Source organism: Hemicordylus capensis, chromosome 1 (genome assembly GCF_027244095.1).
Source record: "Hemicordylus capensis ecotype Gifberg chromosome 1, rHemCap1.1.pri, whole genome shotgun sequence".
Lineage (NCBI taxonomy): Eukaryota > Metazoa > Chordata > Lepidosauria > Squamata > Cordylidae > Hemicordylus > Hemicordylus capensis.
In genome coordinates, this window is record NC_069657.1 from 432520342 (window position 1) to 432531595 (window position 11254).

Genomic DNA, 11254 nt, shown 5'->3' on the forward strand with positions numbered 1-11254 from the left:
ACGCAGCCAGCTGAAGTGTCCGCCCGCTCCTACACAGTAGCAAGAATCCACGAGGCGGGCAGGTAGAGAGGGGCTGGGGAGAGGCACGCAAAGCTCAGCCCGCCACACACACAACGTGGTCGGCATCGGGACACACAGTGCAGCTCCCTGCCCCCATACTCCTCCCTGCCTCCGAGTTCAAGTCCTCCACACCACTGTTCCTCAACCGCTGGTCCGCAGACCAGTGCCGGTCCGTGAGGCGTTGGGTACCCTACCAGTCCCTGAGGCATCACTAATAAAAATCACCCCCGCAAAAAAACCAATTTTGGGCCAGCGTGGGCCGCACCAAGAGCTCTCTGAAGCTCATTTCCAGGCAGCTCTTGCTGCTGGATAATGTTCATTTTGAGGAACCGGAATGAACATTATCCAGCAGCGAGGGCTGCCTGCCTAAAAATGAGCTCTGGAGAGCTCGCCGGGGCTCCATGGACCCTGGGCCCCGCCCCCTTTGCACATGACATCACTGGAGGTAGGGGGTGGCAGCAAGGGGGGGGTGATCCCTTTACTAACTGCTGGTCTGGGAAACTGAGTATGAGGAATGTACCGGTCCATGATTCCAAAATGGTTGAGAAACACTGCTCCACACTGAGGAGGGAGGGAGGCCCCCACCCTGGCCCCTTCTTCCCCGTCCATCCACTCCTTGTTTCTTCTACGGCAGTGGCAGCAAGAGCAAATTGCTGGGAGTTAGGACTGCAATGCCGTCTGTTATTCAAGGAGGAGGGAGGGAGTGTTCGGAGGCTCCCCCCACCCCGGCGCAGAGGAATGGGCCAGATCCCCATGGCCCGGTCCTAAGAGCACCTCTGAGAATACAGGAGGGGGTTACCATTGCCATCTCCCACGCAGTATGAGATGATGCCTTTCAGCATCTTCCCTAGTCTGGGAAACATACCAGTGGGGATTCGAACTGGCAACCTCTTGCCTCCTAGGCAAGTCATTTCTCTGCTGCACCATTACAGACCTATAATTTCATGTCTAAAGTGCACTTGGATCTTGTGATATGCAATCTAGTTCCAATCCATCTACAGCACACTTTGCATAAGCTTATATTCACCTATTGTCAGGTGAAAAAATGCACTCGGGAACTCAGTTCATGAAACAATGAGCTGTCCTGCATGACAAAGCATTCATTCCTCACCTTATGGGAATGAGGAATAGCTCAACCATTTCCTCAGGATACATTTTGCAGTAGAAATATACCCTAACACAAGTATATGGCTAGGTGGCCAGATTTGGCTTTTTAAAAGCCAAATTCTGGTGTACGGCCCATTTGACCCATGAGTATACCCCTTAGGTTCTGGCCAGCTCAGGCTCACTCTAAGAAGCTCTTCACTCTGCTAAGCTCAGCTCTCTGACTCTCAAGTAACACACTGAGAGTATGGAGAGTGGGGAGGCTAACCAACCTGCTTTGAATGCAGCACCAAAATAGGAAGGATGAGGTAGTATTTCATTTTTTAATAATATTTATCATACTTTATACCACCTGATATGTACATCTCTAGGTGGTGTACAAAATTTAACACAATATAAAAAAGTATACACAATTTTTTTTTACTGCAAAGCCTTAAGCCCGGCTCTGGTTTAGAACCTTAGTCACGTTATTGCAATTAAGATTACTGTCTAGAATATTAGCTAAAGTATTATTGAATCTGCCTAACATGATTTTTGCCTTCTGTACTCCAGTTCTATCCTTAATAAATTCCTAAATGATATTCCTGTCTGCTCATCATTTCCAAACACACCAAGACTTGTGTGGATTTACCCGTAACTGCTCCCCAAGCCCGGCTAATTCCCCCACTTTCAGCCTAAAGCATAGTTAGAGTGTTTAGCCAGCACTCCAGAGCAGTTTTGGCAACATTATCCCCCAAGTATCTAAATTTACTATAATCCCTGTTCAGTTAACATAAGAACAGCCCTGTTGGATCAGGCCCAAGGCCCATCTAGACAAGCATCCTGTTTCACACAGTGGCCCACCAGATGCCACTGGAAGCCACAGGCAGGAGTTGAGGGCATGCCCTCTCTCCTGCTGTTGCTCCCCTGCAACTGGTATTCAGAGGCATCCTGCCTTTGAGGATGGAGGTGGCCTATAGCCCTCCGACCAGTAGCCATTGATAGACCTCTCCTCCATGAAGTTATCCAAACCCCTCTTAAAGCCATCCAGGTTGTTGGCTGATACCACATCTTGTGGCAGAGAATTCCACAAGTTGATTATGCATTGTGTGAAAAAGTACTTCCGTTTGTTGGTCCTAGATTTCCTGGAAATCAATTTCATGGGATGACCCCTAGTTCTAGAGTTATGTGACAGGGAGAAGAGTTTCTCTCTATCCACTTTCTCCACTCCATGCATGATTTTTATAGACCTCTATCATGTCTCCCCGCAGTCGTCTTTTTTCTAAACTAAATAGCCCCTGGTATTGTAGCCTTGCCTCATATGAAAGGTGCTCTAGGCCCCTGATCATCTTGGTTGCCCTCTTCTGTACCTTCTCCAGTTCAACAATGTCCTTTTTAAGATGTGGTGACCAGAATTGTACGCAGTACTCCAGGTGTGGCCTCACCATAGTTTTGTTTAAGGGCATTATAATATTAGCAGTTTTATTTTCAATCCCTTTCCTAATGATCCCTAGCATGGAATTGGCCTTTTCCACAGCTGCATCACATTGAGTCGACACTTTTAACGAGCTGTCCACCACCACCCCAAGATCCCTCTCCTGGTCCGTCACCGACAGCTCAGATCCCATCAGTATATACTTGAAGTTGGGGTTCTTCATCCCAATGTGCATCACTTTACACTTGCTAACATTGAAGCGCATTTGCCACTTTGTCGCCCACTCCCCCAGTTTGGAGAGATCCATTTGGAGCTCCTCACAATCCGTTTGGGATTTCACTACCAGAAAGGGTTTGGTATCATCTGCAAATATGGCCACCTCACTGCTTACCCCTACTTCTAGATCATTTATGAATAAATTAAAAAGCACTGGTCCCAGTACACATCCATGGGGTACCCCACGTCTTATTTCCCTCCATTGTGAAAACTCTCCATTTATACTTACCCTCTGTTTCCTGTCTTTCAACCAGTTAGCAATCCACACATGTATTTGTCCCCTTATCCCATAACAGCTAAGTTTCCTCAGGAGTATATTATGAGGAACTTTGTCGAAAGCTTTTTGGAAATCCAGGTATACTATGTCAACTGGATCACCTTGATCCACAGACTTGTTGACACTCTCAAAGAACTCCAAAAGGTTGGTCAGGCAAGATCAACCTTTGCAGAAGCCATGCTGGTTCTCTCCCAGCAAGGCCTGTTCTTCTATGTGCTTTACTATTTTATCCTTGAGGATGCATTCTATCAATTTGCCTGGAACGGACGTTAAGCTAACTGGCCTGTAATTTCCTGAAGCACCCCTAGATCCCTTTTTGAAAATCGGTGTTACATTTGCTACTTTCCAGTCCTCTGGTACAGAGCCTGATTGCAGGGATAAGTTATATATATTTGTAAGGAGGTCAGCAATTTCACATTTGCATTCTTTGAGGACTCTTGGATGGATGGTGATTCGTTAGTTTTTAGTTTTTCCAGACAGTTTAGATCATCATCTCTTGTCACTTCTGTCTGACTCAGTTCTCTAGCCTCCATCTCCGAAAAGCCTGGTTCAGGAACAGGTATATGCTCAGTATCCTCTGCCGTGAAAACGGACGCAAAGAACTCATTTATCTTCTCTGCAACCTCCATATTCTCCTTAATAATCCCTTTCACTCCCCCATTGTCTAATGGTCCAACCGCCTTCCTGGCAGGTTTCCTGCTTCTGATGTATTTAAAGAAGTTTTTGTTATTCCCCTTGATACTTTTAGCTAAATGATCCTCAAACTCTATTTTTTCCTCTCTTATTGTCACCTTGCATTTCTTTTGCCAGAGTTTGTGTTCCTTTCTGTTCTCTTCATTTGGACAGGCCTTCCAATTTTGGAAGGAAGTCTTCTTCCCTTTTATGGCTTCCTTGACTTTACCGGTTATCCATTCTGGCATCCTCCTGGACTTAGTGTTACCTTTCCCTCTTTTGAGTATACAGTCTAACTGGGCTTCTAGTATTGTGGTTTTGAGTAAACTCCATGCATTCTGGAGCAAAGTGACTCTCCTGATTTCCCCCCTCAGCTTTCTTTTCACCATACTCCTCATTTTGGAGAAGTTTCCTCTTCTGAAATTCAAAATGTCTGTGTTAGACGTCCTTGGTGATTCTCTCCCCGCATGTATGCTGAATTTGATTGCACTATGGTCACTGTTCCCTAAAGGGTCGATGACAGTGACATCCCGCACCAGGTCCTGGGTGCCACTCAGGATTAAGTCCAAGGTCTCCTTCTTTCTGGTTGGTTCCAAGACCAACTGTTCTAGGGCACAGTCATTCAGCATGTCTAGAAATTTGACCTCTCTGTCATTACCCGACTGTGAATTTACCCAGTCTGTGTGTGGGTAATTCAGTTTGCACTTGCACTCAATAAAGGGTTCTTTTGAATTTCGTTAATTATATACATTACTAACTGGATATTCTCTAGTTATCCCGTTTCATCTCGCAAGTGCAGAACGATGCTAAATTAATAGAAAAATATGTCAAGAGCAAGCTCTCTCACAAATGTTTGTTTAACTATAATTATATGTGTTTATGTTGTCAAGGAAAAATGGTAGGTGCATAGGAAGCTAATAAATGGCTCTTTTTCAAGGATTTGAAGTATAACTAAATTTGGCCAATTCAGCTAAAGACATCTCTTAATACAGTATACACTATCAGATTACACAAACAAAATAGAAGCCAGAGTTTGGTGTGTATAACTTAGCAACATACTTAGCAACCATAACAAATAAAAATATTATGGTTCAAAGTTTCATTAAAGACTGCAGCGGGATTAATAAGTGTTTTGGAATGCCTGTGCGTTGGATCCAGTATAAGTATTTAAATCTGAATTGTTTAAAGGGACGAGACATCAACAATTACTGTTCCTGAAATGGATTTTCTTACAATTAAATTATTGTTGAGAAGTACCAATTTAGTAATCAAATTAGCAAAACTCAGATAGACCTGCAATTTCTTGTTTCCAGTATGGATGTTCCTTATGCAATTGATGGTAATGTACTATACCTTGCACTTGCAGTTCTGGATAGGTTTTTGTTTATACAATAAGCCGTTACTTAAAAAATAAAACAACCTGTAGAGAATATCATTGGTCGATCTAGCTCAGTATTGTCTTCACAGACTGGCAGCAGCTTCTTCAAGGTTGTAGGCTGGAGTCTCTCTCAGCCCTATCTGGAAATGCCAGGAAGGGAACTTGGAATCTTCTACATGCTTTCATGCCGATGCTCTTCCCAGAACAGCCCCATCCCCTAAGAAGACTATCTGACATTGCTCACACATGTAGTCTCCCATTCAAGTGCAAACCAGGGCAGACCTTGCTTTGCAAAGGTGACAATTCATGCTTGCTACCCCAAGACCAGCTCTCCTCCTTTACAGCATAAAGTAACACATGTCTTAGAGAATCATAGAGTTGGATGGTATTGTAGACCATCTAATCCACCCCCTACTTGATGCAAGACATCCAGAGCTAAAGTGTTCCTAACCAGAGCTGTCCTTAGGGCAGGGCAACCACCCCGAGCACCAGTCCTTTAATCCCCATAAAAATTAATTGGAAGGGGCCCCCGCACTGGCTGATTTTCCCCAGGCCCCACACCCTGCAAGGGTTCTCTTAAGGATACCCCTGTCCCCAACAGATGAGTGTCCTGCTTCTGCTTGGAAACCTCTAGCAAATGGGAATCCATCCAAGCCCCAAGGTAACTGGTTTCATTGTCAGACTGCTCTTACCATTTAAGAAGTTTCTTTTAATGTTCAACTGAAGTCTGTCCTCCTGTAACTTAAGCCCATAAGATACAGTCCTGCCCTCTGGGACCCCAGAGAATAAGGCTATGCAATAGCCCTTCTGGTATTTGAAAAGTGCTATCATGTACCCACTCAGTCTTCTCTCCTCTGAGCTAAACATACTGAGTTCCTTCCATTTTCCCTTATAGGCCTTGTTTCCCAGACTCCCGACAACCTTTGCTGTTGTCCTCTGAACTCAGGAGTGGAGAGCAACCATTGAGCCCTCCAAGATAGGGCTGAGAGAGACTCCTGCCTGCAACCTTGGAGAAGCCGCTGCCAGTCTGTAAAGACAATACTGAGCTAAATAGACCAATGGTCTGACTCAGTATATGGCAGCTTCCTATGTTCCTATGAGCAAGCAGGTTCAAAGAACCTGACTGTGAGCCTCTGAAGGGCCACATGAGCCCTCCAGAGTTCATTCCCAGCCAGGACTGGCTGGCTGGGTGCATTTATTTCCCGTTCTCTCCCTTGCTGGAGAGAATGAGCTCTGGAGGGCTCCTGCAGGCCCTCTGGAGACCGGGCCATGCCCCTTTTGCATGTGAAGTCTTCTTAGAATGCAGTGCCAGGAGAACAGACAGAGGTCTGACTAATGCAGAAATAAAGTGGAACGATTACTTCTTATGACAAGTATGGTTCAGTTTCTGCAGCCTAAGGTTGCAGTAACTTTTTTTGTGACTGCATGATCACTTTCCCCCATAGTTTCTGATACTTCAACCTCATTCATTAGCTCTTCACTATTGGTTGGGATCGACAGTTGATTCCCATGTTTTTCCTTCCACCTTCTAAAGATGAGATTGTCAGCAAGGTATGCCAGGAATTTGTTGGAGAGTTGATGCCTATAGTTTGTCTCCCAACCAGTTTTCCCTCTAACAGAGATTCCCAGATGTTGATGACTACAACTCCCATAATCCCCAAGCAAAGGCTTTTGCAGCTGGGAATTCTGGGAGTTGCAGTCAACAGAATTTGGGAATCCCTCTTCAGAGGTGCATCTAGGTAATTTTGGAGCCTGGACCTAAAGGCCTTTGAAGGCCTCCCTACTGCAAGTTAAGCATCATTTTTTTAACACGTAGGTTCTTGAGGGCACAAACCACACCACCCAGGACAGACTAAAGATGATTTGGGGGCCCCCAGGGGGTGTTGAAGGCCCTGGACTTTGGCCCCGAAGTCCAGGGGTAAGAGCGCCTCTGTCCCTGTTAGAGGGAACACTGCTCCCAATACCTACCAAGGTAGTTGAATCCCCCTACTAGTATGAATATTTATTATTTATTTATTGAATTTTTATACCGTCCTTCCTAATTTGGCTCTTGTCTTCCTTGAAATAACTTCAAGGATGTGGATGAGGGAAGCATCATCCACATCCTGCATGGGAGGTCTATAGTAGACTCCAACTGCCATGTTGGGTGTAGTTGCAAATTCAGAAGTGCAGGTGCTTTCCATGACATCCCCCATGGCCAAGCCCACCCCAACATCCAGAGAAGCCAAAAAGTACTGGTACCTCGTCCCTGCATCTCCCGTCCTCCACTGCACGACTTGTTTCTATTTCCTTCAGTTATTTTACCAAGATGATCTTCACTGTTAATTTCCTTGGGTTTTTGTGCAGGTGTCTGCAACAGGATGTGGGGATTGCCACTAACTTGGATGGCTTTAAAAGGGGCTTAGACAAAGTCATGAAGGGGACAAGTCTATCAATGGCTACTAGTCTGGTAGCTATAGGCTACCGCCAGACTCAGAGGCAGGATGCTGCTGAGTGCTAGTTGCAGGAGAGCAACAGCACGAGAGAGGGCATGCCCTCACCTCTTGCTGGTGGGCTTCTCGGAGGCATCTGGTGGGCCACTGTGTGAGACAGGATGCTTGACTGGATAGGCCTTGGGCCTGATCCAGCAAGGCTGTTCTTATTATTAATACATAAGAACAGCCCTGCTGGATCAGGCCCAAGGCCTATCCAGTCCAGCATCTGGTTTCACACAGTGGCCCACCAGATGCCTCCGGGGAGCCTACAGGCAAGAGGTATGTGCATGCCCTTTCTCCTGCTGTTGCTCCCCTGCAACTGGTATCAAGAGGCATCATACCTCTGAGGCTGGAGATCGCCCATGGCCACCAGACTAGTAGCCATTGATAGACCTGTCCATGAATCTGTCTAAGCCCCTTTTAAAGACATGCAAGCTGGTGGCCATCACCACATCCCATGGCAAAGAATTCCATAGGTTAATTATGCGCTCTGTGGAAAAAAAACTTCCTCTTGTCAGTCCTAAATTTCCTGACCTTCAGTTTCATGAGGCGACCCCTGGTTCTAGTGTTGTGAAAGAGGGAGAAAATTTTCTCTCTGTCCACCCTCTCCACTCCATGCATACTTTTATACACCTTGATCATGTCTCCCCTTAGTTGCCTCTTTTCCAAGGTAAAGAGCCCCAGATGCTGTAGCCTAGCCTCATAAGGAAGGTGCTCCAGGACCCTGATCATTTCAGTTGCCTTCTTCTGCACCTTTTCCAGTTCTACAATATCCTTCTTAAGATAGGGTGACCAAAGCTGTACGCAGTACTCCAGATGTGGCCGCACCATAGATTTGTCTCTCTTTGAATCCCTTATTGTCTCCTTGCATTTCTTTTGCCAGAGTTTATCTTCCTTTCTGTTCTCTTCATTTGGGCAGGACTTCCATTTTCTGAAGGAAAATGAAGCTGATTGTACCTTTCCTCTTTCTTGGTATATTTGTTTATTTATTTATTATTAAAACTTTTATACCGCCCTTCCAAGAGGCTCAGGGCGGTTTACATTAAAACACCATTAAAATCAGTTAATAATTAAAACAAAAATTATAAAAGCATAAAACAATGATTAACAATTTAAAATATCATTAAACAACAATTAAATAATCAGAACAATTTAAAAACAAGTTTTAAAAAGCTGAGAAAGCCTGGTTGAAGAGATGTGTTTTCTGAAGGTTTTTAAAAATTGCCAGAAATGGGGAGGCTCGTATCCCAGCAGGGAGTGCATGCCACAATCTCGGGGCAGCAGTCGAGAAGGCCCATCTCTGTGTAGCCACCAAACGAGTTGGCAGCAACTAGAGACGGACCTCCTCAAGTGACCTCAATGGGCAGTGGGGCTCATAGTGAAGAAGATGCTCTCTTAAATACCCAGGGCCTAAGCCGTTTAGGGCTTTGTAAGTTATAACTAGCACTTTGTATTTTGCCCGGAAACCTATTGGCAGCCAGTGTAGCTCCATCAACAGAGGAGTAATGTGGTCTCTCCGAGATGACCCAGAGACTAACCTGGCTGCCGCATTCTGAACCAACTGAAGTGTCCAGACTACGTACATACTTTCTTGGTATATATTCCAACTGTGCTTCTAGTACTGTGGTTTTAAATAAGTTCCATGCTTTCTGGGGTGATTTGACCCTCTTGACTTTCCCTTTCAATTTCCTTTTTACCAGTCCCCTCATTTTTGAGAAGTTTCCTCTTCTGAAGTCCAATGCAACTGTCAAGATGTCAATGCATCTTGACAATTCTCCACTTGCATATATGCTGAATTGGATCACACTATGGTCACTGTTCTCCAATGGTTCTGCAACTCTGAAGTCTCACACCAGGTCCTGGGCACCACTCAGGATTAAGTCCAAGGTCACCATCTCTCTGGTTGGTTCCACAACTAACTGTTCTAAGTCACAGCCATTTAGCATATCTAGAAATTTGGGCTCTCTTTCCTTACCTGAATGTGAATTTACCCAGTCTATGTGTGAGTAGTTGAAGTCACCCATTATGTGTATACATAATGGCTCTTCTTATGGGTATACATTTTTTACATGAGAGGAGTGGGAGGAGAGCTGGTCTTGTGGTAGCAAGCATGAATTGTCCCCTTTGCTAAGCAGGGTCTGCCCTGGTTGCATATGAATGGGAGACTACATATGCGAGCACTATAAGATGGATGGAGCCATTCTGGGAAGAGCAGAAGGTTCCCAGTTCCCTCCTTGGCATATGCAAGATAGGGCTGAGAGAGACTCCTGCCTGCAGCTTTGGAGAAGTCGCTGCCAGTCTGTGTAGATAATACTGAGCTACATGGACTAATGGTATATGGCAGCTTCCTCTGTTCCTACATATAATGCTGCTCCCTATTGTGCATATCCTCTTTTTGATCACGTTCTATCCTTCAGTTGCTACATTCCAATCCTGGGAGGCATCCCACCAAATCTCAGTCATACTTTTCGAAACATATTTACCTAGCGTGCAAGAGTTCAAGCTCCCCATTCTCTGTGTATTAGCATATCGTCAAGTCATGAATATTATGCTCCAATGTGCCTTCTGATATTTTATGATGGGGTTTGCTAGGCAACTCTACAACTTCCCCAGTTTCTTCCATAACTCCCAAGTCTCTGTCTTTGGGACTTACCTTTGAGCTTTTGTCTTCATCTCCTGAAGGAGTTAGTTGAATCCTTTTCATCAGGTAAAGGTAAAGTGTGCTGTTGAGTCGAGTTAAGTCAACTCCTGGCGACCACAGAGCCCTTTGGTTGTCTTTGGTAGAGTACAGGAGGGGTTTACCATGGCCATCTCCCGTGCAGTATGAGATGATGCCTTTCGGCATCTTCCTATATCGCTGCTGCCCAATATAGGTGTTTCCCATAGCAATAGCAATAGCACTTACATTTATATACCACTCTATAGCTGGAAGCTCTCTAAGCGGTTTACAATGATTTAGCATATTGCCCCCCAACATTCTGGGTACTCATTACCGACCTCGGAAGGATGGAAGGCTGAGTCAACCTTGAGCCCTTGGTCAGGATCGAACTTGTAACCTTCTGGTTACAGGGCGGCAGTTTTACCACTGCGCCACCAGGGGCTCATAGTCTGGGAAACATACCAGCGGGGATACAAACCGGCAGCCTCTGGCTTGCTAATCAAGTCATTTCCCTGCTGCGCCATTAGGTGGCATCAGGTTTATTCCAAACACAGCCTGCCCCCCACAGTCTTCATATGGGCAACCCGTCTCCTGCTCATACACGAGAGGCAAGAATGAGACAAGGCCAGTCAGTCTTCATGCTGGGACCTTCCTCCTTAGTTGCCATCATCTTTTTCATTTCGTTACATGCAGGTTGATGCCAGGTATCTATGAACCGTTGAAGTTTCTGTACACTCAGGTGGCTTTTCAAGCTATGGTTGGAAGGCAAACTAGACACAATATCCCCAGCTAACTGATCAAAGAGGAATCTTTTAAAAGTGGTGATTTTCTTTATTGAGCAGTGGGAGAGCAGCTGGCCCCATTGAACCCAGCACAGCATCCCTCTAGTGACTGTTCCTGGTGTCTATATTATGTTTCTTTTTAGTTGGTGAGTCCTTTT